Below are 14,905 nucleotides of genomic sequence, written 5' to 3' on the forward strand. Positions count from 1 at the left end.
AAAAATGACAACGCAATTGACAGAGAAGGATGCAAAAATAACATGCCTCCTTGAAGTAACCCTCACCCAGAACACAACACAATGCCTCACTATAGCCCAAGGTATACACATCACCCCAACCCAATCCACTAGAGTTCAGCTTCAAAACTCGACACTATTCGCAAACAAGCAAACCATCACTTGCACAACAACCATACACTACTCGACACTATTCGCAAACAAGAAAACCATCACTTGCACAACGACCATACACACTCACGCTTTGCAATGCACCAAACAAACCCGACCATTCTGCTTTGCTAAACTCACATCCTTCCACACACACACATCCTCTCTCTATCTCTCTTTGCACAACAGATCTCAGGGGGGCACACACGTTGACACACACCCAAAAATGCACGCACACAAGAAGAGAAGAGAAGGGGGAATCGATGCCAGAAGACAACAATGATGGATTCCACTATCATCAACACAACCATGTACAAAACGGCTCAATTGGCACAGCTCTAACGAGCTCAAAATTCGGGGTCGACAGCCCTCTCTGGCTATCCGTAGTGTTAAAATGGAGTACTATCAAAATGGCCAAACCGCCCTTCAATTGTCAAAAAGCCCTTACAAAATCATGTGCACCTCCTTTTATAGGAGTGTTAGGCCAAAGAAGAAAAAAATGGGGCTCCCCAACTCGTACAGTTCAACTTGAGCTCCTTATAGCATTTTTTTTGCATTGCTTACACTTGGTCTGCTCATTTTAAGCATAATTGCATGGGCCCGCCACATCAGCAAGCTTCTATTCTCTCTCTCTCTCTCTCTCTCTCTCTCTCTCTCTCTCTCTCTCTCTCTAGACTCCTCCCCTTGTTTTGTTCACCCGGCTTGACTCCACATTGACCACCTTAATCGGCCTTGGAGATATCCTCTATCTGGTCACTTTGGAACTCCTTTAGCTTGCCTGGAGTCCTCTCTTTATCTCTAACTCTCATCTGTACCGGGGGGGGGGGCACTAGCGATATTGCTAGTGCACCCTCTTTTACTCTCCTCTATTGGCTTAAGAGGTTGGGGCACCAATGGGAAGCAGGCGCGAGAAACTACCCTAGCAAGCTACCACGTCATATGACTTGCACCATCAAGTTCGTCGCCTCGGCCACCGACCACCACTTGCCGCCTCTCAACACCAAAATCGCCGCTGGCGCCAGCCAAGCTACACACATGCAGTGCCCAACACACTATGTCTTAGCCCATGCTCAAGAGAGAGCTTTCTCCACTCGACATGTCTACCCAAGGGCCATGGCCCACCAACTCTTATCCCGTCCAATCTACAACCCTGTATGTGGGGCTATGATCTACCACGTGGCTTGCTTTGGCCCTTGAGGTGATCAAAAACCACCAAAACACCAAGTTGAAAACCCAAAATTTTCCTCACTTTGATTGCCTGCCCACTGCTACTTGGTGATCCGACTTTCGATTTACAAAGCCTGGCCAAAAGATCACATGATCAACTTCGATCCCCCCTGTACTTGCTATATTCCAAGATCCTCAAGACCTCAAACCGAGGCTGCAAAAATGCGAGGAAACCATATGTAGCCAACCCCGAGCAACTGCACCCAATCTTTGACCGCCTGGCCATAACTTGCAGTCCATACCTCCACTTGAGAAGTCTCTTCCTCTTAGCTCCATACATCACATACTATTTTCTCAAGCCCTGCCGAGCTCTAAAAACCTCCAGATGGCACGTTCCCAAAGCAATCAAACCGGCTCCGAACCGGCCCCCAACAAACCTTCAAAGCTCTGTAACTCGATATCCGTGACTCAGATTGCAGATCTGAAAAGACCAATAGTCTCCATAAATCAAGCACTACGCATCTATCTACTAAAATCGGCTCGGACTACCTGGCACCATTTGCCCCGTCCGTCTCAGATCTGCAACACATTGCACCTTTAAACTCATATATCTTGGACAACATGACTCTCTTTGACGAGCTATCTGTACCTGCTCCCTTAGCAGCTCAAGCTCCACATTTCCATGCAAAAAGTCTGCACCTTGAACCTCTTTCATCTGCCATGCAAAGTAGCCCTTTATGGATCCCTTCTTGGTCTATAAAGCGTATCAGCCATACACATTCGCTGCTACCTGTCTGCTCGGGATCTTTGCAGCTGCTCTAGCCCTTTGCTCTGCTAGCTTGCACATACCTGCCCATTCCATCTTCTATGGTTGACCAACTTTGGCTACACCAACGCCTCAAGCATGGCCAGAATGGAAAAAAGTCTTGATCACCTAGGCTAGGACGTTCAAAACTTGACACAACAAGTAAATCCCCCACCTGTTTAGGTGACACACATAAGTCACTTGGTTTTACATTCAGAGTTAGACCCGCATCACACTTCGGTGCATCCTTATAAAATCAATGCCTTATATGCTACAAGACTTTTAATGGATGGAATGGATACTACTACATTGGCATGTGGCCACTATTATCACCTAATTTTTCTAATTCAATGAATGCAAAACAATAGCCAATGTGGGATCTGTTCGCAAAAACATCCATAAGGAGTATACTATATGTTCGAAATGGAAACGAGTATAAATTCAAGCAAGCTCGACAAGACATCCCTAATGGAATTAGAAATATATTCAGTAGACTAAGTGAAGAAGCACCTTCAGAATACCACACTTGATAACAATAGACATTGTAATTTTGCCTCAAAGCAACATTATATACAATCAAAACATGTTGAGGAATATAAGCTCCAATTACATTTTGTATTTGCGATCTTAGCTCATCGTATTTGCAATCTTATAGTGTTGAATCTATGCAGTCATTATTTTGTTCTGAGTTGAGCATTGTTTGTTTTCCTCTGTTGAATTGTCTACATCTATCGTGAGATTCTCTTTAATTTTGGCTATATGCACTAAGATACACCAACATTGAACTCACCTTCATCTTTGATTTGACAGTCATAGACCCAACTAGGCATTGATGGGGTTGCAGGGCTATGGAGGCATGGCGAGATGCTGTGGTGCAGCAGACGAGAAGAGAGAGAGATTCGGTAGAGCAGGAAAAAAAACACCACGCTTCTCTTTTGATTGTGATAATACTTTCTAAACCCTTACAATGTATATAAAGCCAAAAAAGGCCATGCAAACTTGACTTGCAACTGACTCTTACACTTGCATGCTATAAGGGAGTTTCCCACTGCAGGCTAGACACCATCATCGGGCTTGCATACCCAACAACCCCCCCTCAAGCCCAAACCACTGACAATGGACTTGAGATAGACCATGGCAGAGCTCATTCACCTGAAACCATGAGTGGAAGTCCCCCCCTTGACAATAACTGTGTGTACTTCCCTCAAACAACTATCAGTGTGATACATACCAGAACTCAACCAAACAACAAAAGGGTGGTCTTACCATTATATTTTTATGGCAGTGTCTACAACCCATACAATTATTGAGAAATAACTGACATAAAGGAAACATAAAGACAGACTAAAGAAAAGCAAACCACAGGACATCACTTTCTACGAAAAGCATTGGTGCTGCATCCTCTTCATCACCTTCAACCATATTGATATGCCGCTTATTCTTCTTAAAGCATTTGTCCGAAGGATGATTAGTCTTTCCACAATGGGTGCAAGGATTTTTGCTGAAACAATCCTTGGTTTGATGATTGTTGCGTCCATATAATGCACAAGGTCTAATGCTTGTAGTAGGCTTGGTTGAATTTGCAGTTGAAGTGCAACCACGAGCTACATATGTACTTGGTACGAAAGAGCTGATTCGTGGTACTCGTTTCTCTTCCTCCTACAATGAGTTAACAATACCATCCAAAGAAGGCAGAGGATCCTTCTTCGTTAAAATAGTGACAATTTGAGGAAATTCTGCCGGTAGACTATTCAAAAGAACGACTATCAGATCTTCATCTGGCACAGTGGCTTCAACATAAACTAGCTATGTTTTGATGCTCTTCAATCTATTAGCTAAAGCTGTAATGTTTTCATCTTCACACATGCGAAGAGAATATAATTCCATTTTTAAACTCATTTGGGAGTACTTAGCTTTGGCACCGAAAAGCTTCTCTAACTCTATCCAGGCAACACTTGAAGAATCAACATCATCCAAATAATGAATAAAGTCGCCGTCTAAGGAAGTTCGAATGATACCAAAAGCTTGTTTGTCTTTCCTTTGTTGCTCGACAAAGAGGGCTCGAGTTACTGCAGCTGTAGTGCCTGTTTCGTTCGGGTGCGAGAGGCTTGACCACGTTCCATAGGTTTTTTTGCATCAAATAGCCTTTTACCTTGATCTGCCAAGTGTGAAAACCGGATCCATTATATTTGTCGACTTTTGACGTCATGTTGAAGGCTTTAGAAGCTTGTAGTGTTTTGAGAGGCGGTGATATTCTGAGGGTCGGAGCCAAGTCTGTCAACGGGTTGATGTTACTACCGCTGGTCGGAAAACTCAGTTTAAACCTTCAATAAATTATCAATTTCCTGTCCGATCACCGAATGCGGAGTCGAAATGTACCCAAGGGTGGGGATGCCCACTAGCTTAGTGAGTTTGGATCAAAAAACGGGTGGACACTTGATTTTAGTGTGAAAATCAATTTAAAAAAAAGCTCTCTAAAACCAGCAATGGCGCAGGCGACATGTCGAATCTACAGACGTGCTCAAGGTGGGCTGTACAAGCCGATTCAAGAGCAGTTGAAGTGTCGAAAAACGCTGCTTAGGCTAGGGCAAAATTGCTGATGCTAATTATGGGCAAAACTATGCATCTCGATTTCCTCCCTTGTCTCTGCATAGGTGGCCGCTCTCGCGTTTAATGGGGTTGCAGGGCTATGGAGGCATGGCGAGATGCTGTGGTGCATCAGATAAGAAGAGAGAGAGATTCGATAGACCAGGAAAAAAAACACCACTCTTCTCTTTTGATTGATAATACTTTCTAAACCCTTACAATGTATATAAAGCCAAAAAAGGCCATGCAAACTTGACTTGCAACTGACTCTTACACCTGCATGCTATAAGGGAGTTTCCCACAACAGGCTAGACACCATTACCGGGCTTGCATACCCAACGGGCATTTCTTCCTCGTAGCATAAGACTTTGTATATGATGCAATATCTTTTCATTGCAAAACATGTAAACTAATTTTTCAACTATGGCTGCTAATAATCTGTTGTAAATTGTGCAATGAACATACTTGTACATACTCCTCAAAGCTCAAATTTGCTGCACATTGCATCAAAACTTTCATTGCAAGAGGACATACAGTCAAGTAATGCTCCCCACCATTCATCATCCACCACTTCCATGCAGGTTTCTCTTTTGCCATTGACTAGACAAAATCATTCGCAAAAGGTCCTTCTTTTAGTCTGAATGCACTCATCTCTTTGATACAATTACTTTGATCCTGAACATTGGAGTATAACATATTGATTACGTAATAGAAATCGTTGACCACCTCTATGTTTGACATCAAATCTAAATTCTAATGCTCATGATGGGTCGACCATGTAAGCCACACTATGGGTTGACTATGAGCACTCTGCCACCTTGCATGAAAGTACTTAGATAAAACTATACATTGTTTTATAGAGAATGATATTCACCACTCCTTCTATACTACATACTCTTTTAACTAAGGATTTTCTAAACTTTGCTAAACCATCCACCAAGTTATCCACACTTTGCCTAGATTTGGCACTTTCTAATCAAAGTTATGAATTGCAAACATAATGGGCATCATTACATGGTATGCATCCATTACACTTCTCCACCAAGTAGGCTTGTTTATAGATCCACACAGACTCGTAATTTTCTCTTCACTCATTTAGATTGGTCAAGCTGTCATTTTTCAAACGGCATGCAACTTAACGTATCAATCACAACACACTTATTGTGTAGGAGTGATTCCAATGTGTAATAGTGCATGCAAAATCAAGTACCAACAGGAAATTTCAGCCTAATTGACATGCGCATCCTGTGTAAATCAAGCACTCTTCGTCGTTTTAAGATAAACTTCACAACTTGCCACGCTACATCAATTATTTTGGCAAACCATATAGTTTCTTCACTAGTATACCAATCTTTTAGCACCACTATGAGTATTGCAACAATCATTGGAGTAAATGTGTTGAAAGCACTTTTTAATTATGTTACCAATATTTTTACAATTCTTTGTATTTTTCAGTGCTACTTGGACGACATGTTCAATTGTGTGCTTTGCTGCACGTGTCGGAGGCTGGGAACTTGCCAAAACACCGTGTGCAAGCCACGAATGGCTGCAAGCCCATAACTAGACAATCCTAGCAAGCTCAAAGGGGCAATAGTGTGTCACTCATTGCTTAATGATTCCGTGGTGAAGGATCCTGTGCCGCGAAGAAGAAGGAACCATCGTTGCTGCCGCGCTCAATCGCCCCACCGTCACTGATGCCGCTGCAATGCTGTGTGTGTGTGTGTGTGTGTGTGTGTGTGTGTGTGTGTGTGTGTGTGTGTCTCATACACAAACACACATACCCGCGAGTACACAAAGGAGAAGAAGATAGATGTAGAGCAAGAGCACTTCTTAGCCTGCACCTCAAAGAATGAGGATTTTAGGTCAAAAAGAACCTTTTATAAGAGTCTGACCCATTCATACATGGGTGCCCACAGTGGTCAATTGTTGCAAAAATACTGTAGAAATAAGATAAGTGGTGCGTCTCTCATTGGCGATCACCTACAAACCTATTGGAACGACAAGCCCGGTCCATGACTCAATCAAATAATGATAAGGCATCCGTCGAAGGTGATAGGGTGTCCGTAAGGGTTAACATGCCCCCCTTCCTAATGTAGATTTCATTCTCAAAAGCTATTGAGATGAAATTTGTTCGTCGAGGTGGAAGAGCTAAGATTGAATGTGTTTAGCAGTGGTAATAGAATATTAAACAATTTTTCAAGAGTAAACATTAAATTGTAATATAATCAAACGCAGAAGCACTTGTAAAGGTCAAAAAATAAATAAGTCTAGGGTCGCTAATTTAACAGTTGAGAGGCACTAGAGGTCAACTGTTAATACCATGGGCAAGCTTCCAATTCTCTCTGGTCAATTAAGCTGTTTAATCACGAGAGCAAAGTATTTCATGTCCAAGGGATGACTATAGGTTATACCTAGAAGACCTTCTAGTTAAGCTATGATAAAAAGAATTGCTCATGAAATCATCACCTAAATTATTCACTTTTCTTTGACCCTCCAAAGTTTTTTTACATTGATTCAATTTTTGATGTGTGTGCTTATTTTGTATGCCTTGGGCTTTTTGCTTTTCAAGGAAAAGCGTCCACACTGGGAACCTCTAGGGCTCTAGTACCATAGGGAATACATGTGAGTGAAGTACCAAATTAAGATTTACATTCTTGGCACTTTTGTTTGTTTGTTTGTTTTCCATTGCGTTTCAATTTTGTAACTTTGGGGGGTCATATTGACACTGTTACCCTCCCCAGGCTCATCACAATAGTAAACTCTCTTTATAATAGTAAACTAAAGGTCAAGAGGGATTAAGCCCACTAGAAAGCACTAGTACATTGCACACAATGCTGACTAGATTGGATTAAGGACCTAAAGTAACCATTGACAATTAGGAAGGCATTTCCCATGGTATTAAGAGAAGATCTCTAACGCTTAACTTGGTCAAACTAGCTTAGTCAGACCGCTTGATTCATAAAAACCTAGAGAAGCGATTTAGACATAAAATTATATTGAATCTAATGTTTAAATTTAAGAAAATATGCTGAATATTGTGTTACCAATCACAGTTAAAGTAAACAAACATGGATGCTAAAAAAAACAAGAGGCAATGCTAATTGACAAGAAACACCTGTTCGTGTTGATGATTGCGCTCGATTCAAAGAGTGAACGAGACAAGGATTCCATGAAGTTCAAAATCCCAACTACTGCAATGCGTTCTTGTACACACTAGAAAACACAAGGAATAACTCTAGCAGGCACATCAGTGGAAAGAGGCACCAACCTTTATTGAACACAATCATGACAACATAAGGAACCCTAACCTAATTATTTGCACCCCCCTAGAGAGTCAAGGGAACAGGATATTGAATAGATGGACAGGTATCCTAGGTCTAAACCCCTATCCTCGTCATTGCCGAGAAAAACAAAGTCATCATCCGTGAGACCATATGTGCCATCCGTGTAATCATGTAAATCTTCGTCATCATTAGAGGCACATATATTCACTAAGAATGCCACTAGGTGTCTATAGTCATCTTGGTCAAAAGTGAATAAGGTTCACATTCTTTTAACAATTTTTGAGCTATATCCTTACAAGGCTCTTTGGCTGGAAAACCATTAACTAAAAAGTTCACGATCTTCTCACTCCATTCAGGCATGGTCTCGACTAGAAATAGGGAAGTATCAAGCAATTCATCATCGATTCTAGTAGGGGCTTCACCATTGGGTATGCGAAACAAATGATCCGCCATGACATGTCTTTTACCGGATTTCACCACAACGGTATAATCAAACTCAAGAAGAATTAACAACCATCGTGTAATTCTTCCCATGGAACAAGTCTTATTTACTAGATACAACAATGCTTGATAATCAACATAGAAAACAAACTTGTTGGCAAGAAGGTAGTAGCAAAATTTCTTTATTGCGTAAATCATAGCTAAACCTTCTCGCTATGTAGTGGTGTAGTTCCTCTCAGCATCATCCAATTGAAGACTTGCAAAGCTAATGCGTCATGTTTAACCCGAAATTGGCGTTTGAAAGGGTTTAAGAAGATGCGATACAATTTGCACTTTTTGTAAACATGATAGATGTTCTTTCCAAGAGGAATAAACACAAGGGTCATCTAAGAAATCTTCTCAAAACCACCTCAAAACTCCCTCAAATATTCCCTAAAAGCAGTTTTTATTAATCCTTGGAAGGTAGCAGGGGCATTGGTTAAGCCAAAATCCATAACACAAAATGCAAACACTCCAAATTTGGTTATAAAAGCAGTTTTAAATTGGTCCTCTAGTGCAATTGTGATTTGAGTGTATCCAGAGTACCCATCTAAAAAGCTATAAGCTTCCTTCCCTGCAAATCTTTCAAGCATATGTTCCGAATATGGCAAGGGATAATGGTCTCTCCCAGTGGCAGCATTGACCTTCTTGAGATCCATGCACACTCTGAGTTTCCCATTCTTTTTTGGCACAATAACTATTGGAGACACCCATTTTGAGTGCTCAATAGGGTATATGAATCCACATTTGACAAGCTTGTCGATCTCTTCTTGAACAATCTTTGCAAACTTAGGATTCATTGGGTAGGGTCGTTGCTGGACTAGGTTAGCCATGCTATTCATGGGAATTGTGTGTTGCACCATGGAAGGTGGAACACCCTTCATATCATAATATGTCCAAGCAAATATATTGTTGAATTCCTTGAGAAACTCCTTAAATATATATTCCTCAGTCTCTGTCAGATCTTGGGCGATGAAAACAGGTTTTGACTCCTCATCTGGATTTGCTTACTCTATTTCCTTAACTATCTGGATTTGCTTACTCTATTTCCTTAACTATCACTGGACCATCATAGACTCCATTACTTTCATTGATAGGTGTTCTCTGGGCCTTTGAACACACAACCATACGCTCCTCCGTGGTATAGGATTTGAAATGTTCAGGTGCATGGTGTAAGTCTGTGGGGTCTTGTTGCTCTGTGGACTGTGATTTCTCTTCCGCTTCCTTTTGTTGTTGAGCTAACTCTTGATTTTGTCGTCTCCTTACGGTAGGCTCAACTTTGGCTTCTATGTAGCCTCTAACTGTGCAATGTCAACGGATTGTGGACTGCACCACATGACGCTTTGAAGGTATTCACCCCAATTATCTACCAACTTTCGATGAGCATCACATGCCCCTATATAATTAAGCCATTCTACGGTAGATTTATTTTCATTTATCCTAACATGCACGTTGGCTCGATGTTTTGCCTCTTATATCTCTTACTCTTCTTGTCTAATTTTTGATTACGTCCTCCCTCCAGTGAACAATCATTAGATGAATCACTACTTGTGTCTTCTCCTCTTTTGGATAGATTGTCATCTAGGGTACCACTGGGCCCTGAATAGTTTGTCTCCACATTTGCACACCAAGATTTAACTCAGATTCTTTGTCCCCATAGTCAACTGCAATTGATAATTTTGATTCCAAATCGTGTGGGCTATAGTCTTTTGAGACACTAATGGTTCCAATGTCATTTAGGCCTTCATTTGGTAGGTCATCAGAAGCTATATGCATTGATCCTATCATATTTAAAGGTACGAGTTGTGGCATTTCATCCCCCTCAGGTGTTACCCAAGTCATCCCTCTATTTTCCCAAGTGTCTATGGTTGCTGCTAGGTGGACCCAATCCACATTGTCAGACTTAGCCATCCCAGGTAAAACATCCATATAAGGGGAATCTTCTCCAACATCAGTGTCCTTTTTACACGTGTAACAATACTGCAATGAGACTGAGTGAATTGTGGTGTCAAATATATGATCAATTATAAATCTGTTTCCTAGAGGATGTGCTTGACCAACTACAAGATCAACTCAATTAACAAAGTCTTGGAACTGCAAGTCGACATGGTTTTTAGACCAGTCATGCATCATTTTTGCTTCCCTTATGAAAGGATGTCCTAAGATCATCTCAGATGACATAGTGTGCTTGGGAAAATTCATAACAATGAAGGTAGGCCTTGTTTTTTTTAAAAGTATGGAGCCTAATTTATCCCTTGTAATTTTTTGTGGTAAAAACGCACATTTGTTAAGCCCCCATTATGAGGAGAAGCCATCGTGCGTGAAGAAAAATAACTCGCCGAAAAATAAAATCACTCGTCGGAAACCAAAATTTTCATGCCAGAATATTCCTTTTCACCGGAATATTATGGCTTGTCGGCGGCCGAAAAGTGGTCGGAAAATGACCGATCGGTTGGCTGGTGGCCGGTAGTCAATGACCGGTGGCGGAATTCAAAAGCGGACTTGTCTTCTTAAGGCGGCAACACATGGGCGGATTGGAGGGTCCGATTTGGACTTATCTACACAAGGGCGGCATACACATGGTTGCCTCTCATAAGAGAGGGCAGCCCTTTTGGCCTATAAAAGGAGGCCATTTCAGAGTGTGAAGTTGATGCAACAAGGTGAGTGTGAGGTGGTGAGAGTGAAGCAAGGCGGGAGCTCTATTAAGGGTATAATCCCTTTGTAAGCTACTTCTTGTTTTGAAGTACTAAAGCCATTGAGTGGCTGCTTTCCCATGGACATAGCCCACATTGGGTGAACCACGTATATCGTGTGTAGTCTCTCTCTCTCTCTCTCTCTCTCTCTCTCTCTCTCTCTCTCTTCTTTATAATCTCTTGTGTGTGAAATCTATCTCTCTCCATTAAGGAATCTACTCAAATATCTATTTAGCTACGTCATATTTCCTAGTAATTTTGTGTCCAAAGACCTTAATCTTGAGATCTTCTAGCATCCCAATAGGTTAACAATAGTCCCATTGGCCATCTTTACCACTATGTTTGTAGTCCCAAGGTGAGGTCTTCCCATAGTTTCCCAGCAATTTTCAGTTACAATGTTAACCCCAACTCCACCATCAAGGATTCCCTTCACAGTTATCCCTTGGTAGTGATTGTTATAATCGCATTGGATTCATCGCCTTCAAAGTATTGTCCCAACTTGTTGAGACAGGCATTTCAACAACAGAGTTCTCATCTAGGTTGGGTTGTGGATCCAAATGTTCCTCCTCTATTGGCACCTCCCTAGCTCCATCCATCTGTGCAAATTGTGATAGCCCATCCATTGAGGAAAGCTCGAAGAGCTAAGAATAGATCGGGGTCTCTATGTAGTTTAGACATGATGGTGGTTCTAACTTTTGAAGCCATGAATCCATCAATTTGGAAATATTTAACGGCACCTTTTGGGCTTCAGTCCCTTGACATGGGGAAGATGGGATCTTTGTTTCTTTGATAGGGTCAGGTAATCCCTCTTTAAACATTCTCTCCAACAAGAAGGGAGTATGCCCACTTTCTCATGACTTAAAGTCACTTTCTTCTTGGACAACACTTGGTATGGCTAGTGGTCTATGGACTTTGTGAGGTCGCTTTTGCATAGGGAACACTGTGTTTGTAATCTGGATATGCCTAAGTGCTATCTCTAGATCCCTTTGGGTTTCTTTCACCAAACTCATTAAATTGCTTGACTCGCTCGATCTCCTTTGTAGGGTTTGGGTAAGTTCCTATCTTCTTCTTGGTTCCTGGCCATTGTGGCTCATGACAATCTTCCTTGTTTTTTTCTTTCCTAGTGGTTGTTTTGGTCTCATTTGAATCGAAATCCGCTTCAGTGTCGTTCATATATACGGGGTCGTCACCCGTCCCTATTTTGGTCTTTGAACTGGGGTCTAACTTTGATGTTTTTTGCGATCTCTTCCTTTGTGTTTTCTTATTCTTCTTAAATTGGGCAATTGATGATGCGTCTCTTTCTTTGAGAATATAATTTTGGTTTTGGAGCATCGATCGTGTGAGTACATTTACTGATACCACATGTGTACTTTGTGTTGGCTCCTCGGTAACCTCAATTCAGTTCAATGGCACGATCTTTGGCACATTTGGATTATCAGGGCATTGGGAAATCAAATGATCTATGCCACATCGATTACACATGAGTATCGGCACTGTGGATGTGCTCGCTTGATTGGTTTGCATTGGTGTGGCATTCTTTTGTAATCTAATAGGACACTTGGCTACACGATGCGGACTCCCACACTCGTAGCATTGAAGAGGTGGTCTCTTGGCAATGAAATTGATATTTTGGCCTCTTGCTGCAAGAGCAGCTACTTGATATACAAGTTTGACTTGTCCCCAATAGTCCACCATGTAGTATTGTGGACTTTCTTCAAGTGCATCAATCCCATAGGCAATATTAGGGTCTAACTCTTCCTCACAGCCTTCCAAACAAGCAATAGATGACTCACAACCCATTTGATTCATATAAGTGATTCTTGGATGTGGGGGTTGCGATCCTAGCACTGGAGGTGGTAAGGGTGTTGTTGAACAATATTTTGAGCCCTAGGGACCATGTGTTGTGACGGTTGTTCAAGAGGTGGGGCTGGTATCAATACAGGCACTCCAGGTGTGTCCGTCCATGCTAAGGTTGGTCTATTGGCCATCGCGCGTTTAAATACTATGCAATCCTTAGCTTGATGACCATACCTCCCACATGCATTGCAATTCCCATTGAATATTACTCTAAAAGTAGGGCATTCACTGGTACTATGCGGATCATAGCACACTGAGCACCATTGTTGCTCCCTTCTTGGTTACATATGATTGTTTTGTGGAGCACGATTGTCTCTAAGAATTTCTTGAATGGCTTTGGTGAGATATGCTAGAGTCATCTCAGATATCTTTGGCTCTTTAGCAATAGGCTTTATGGTCATTGGCTCATGCCCCGATGCTTGTGAGCTAGTAGATTTAGGCTCAACAGACACTCTTTCTCCTTAAATCATTAAGTTGTCCATTGGATCGCATTGGTGGTGATTTCTTCCCAAGTGGTGATACCTCTATAACGACTAGGCCATTGTAGATATCCTCATGTTGTAGTCCCCTAATGAATCTATCGAGCAATTGGTTATTATTGAAGCGCTCTTTGGATTACAACGAGAATTCAAATGCTTCAAGCGACTAATAAAGTCTCTCACGGACTCCCCTTTCTCTCGTTGGGCTTTCTGGAGTTGAGATGCTACACCCCAAAGTACTCCCTCTCGTATGTACTCTTCAAGAACAGTCTCTAAGAGTAGGGTAAATCCTTTCTTCTTCCACCCTTAAGGTTCTATACCAATCCCCAACCTTCCCACTCTAGGTCAGGCTTAAAGCATTACTCTTATGCAGGTCATTGTGTTCTCCTAGGGAATCACATATTTGTTCAAATACTTCGATATGCTTTCTCACATCCTCACCTCCACTAAATTTTTGTGTGAGCTTGGCTATTTATACTGCCTTACTTCTAAGCTCTCTATCAGACGTGTTAACACATATTTTCAACAATGGATCGACCAATAGCTTGAGAAAATGTTGCCAAGTCACCCAAGTGAGCAGGTATAGTGGGGACATTCGCTCTCGGGACTGCATGGGGAATGGGGGTTGGCATTGGGCTTGAAGTATAGGCAGCCATTGGGTTCCAAGTTGGGTACAATGTTGTGCCATGTGGTGGCCCAAAGTTCATATGTGTGGCCCTACGCATAGCAGACGTCGGATGTGACATGCTAATGCTAGCTAGTACAGTCCCATTGAAATAAAGGCTTGGGTGTTGTGCGTGGAGCATAAGTTGTTGAAACAATGGGAGGGGTAGGAGCTACATGAGCATGAGGACCCATAGGTGCATATGATTGATACACACTTGTAGGTAATTTTGTAGGCATTGGGATACCATGTAGCGGTGCCTTACCAATGAATTGAGCGGTTCTATTGGTGGCCACTAACGCTTTGGGTTCAAACTCACGTGGTTGCAAAAGACTCCTTTTGGCTCAAGATCATCTCCATTTAGGTACCATTTAGACTGTTTGGAACGTCTAGTTCGGCAAGGTCGTTTTGAAGATGTGGCAGTATGCTATTCGGCTAAAACAATAAGAACATTGTTCGGACCCACCAGCTCGAAGGGTGGCCTGCACCCCCCAAAGAAATGTAGAGAAAGCTCGAATGGCTGACCCCACTGGCTCGTACCCTATGTGATACTCTGAAGCTCGCAAGCTATTCGCTACATATTGCCAAGCAACTCTTAGTATTTAGCATCACTTCGGCAGTGTGAACAAGCTGGAGCAGCGAAGACGCATGGCGAGGCTTGCCTTTGTGTGCAGTCTAAATGCACTCTTAGAAGGTCATTTCTGTTACATGTGAGTCAAGTA

Source organism: Adiantum capillus-veneris, chromosome 16 (assembly GCF_014529385.1).
Source record: "Adiantum capillus-veneris isolate H3 chromosome 16, ASM1452938v2, whole genome shotgun sequence".
Taxonomy (NCBI): domain Eukaryota; kingdom Viridiplantae; phylum Streptophyta; class Polypodiopsida; order Polypodiales; family Pteridaceae; genus Adiantum; species Adiantum capillus-veneris.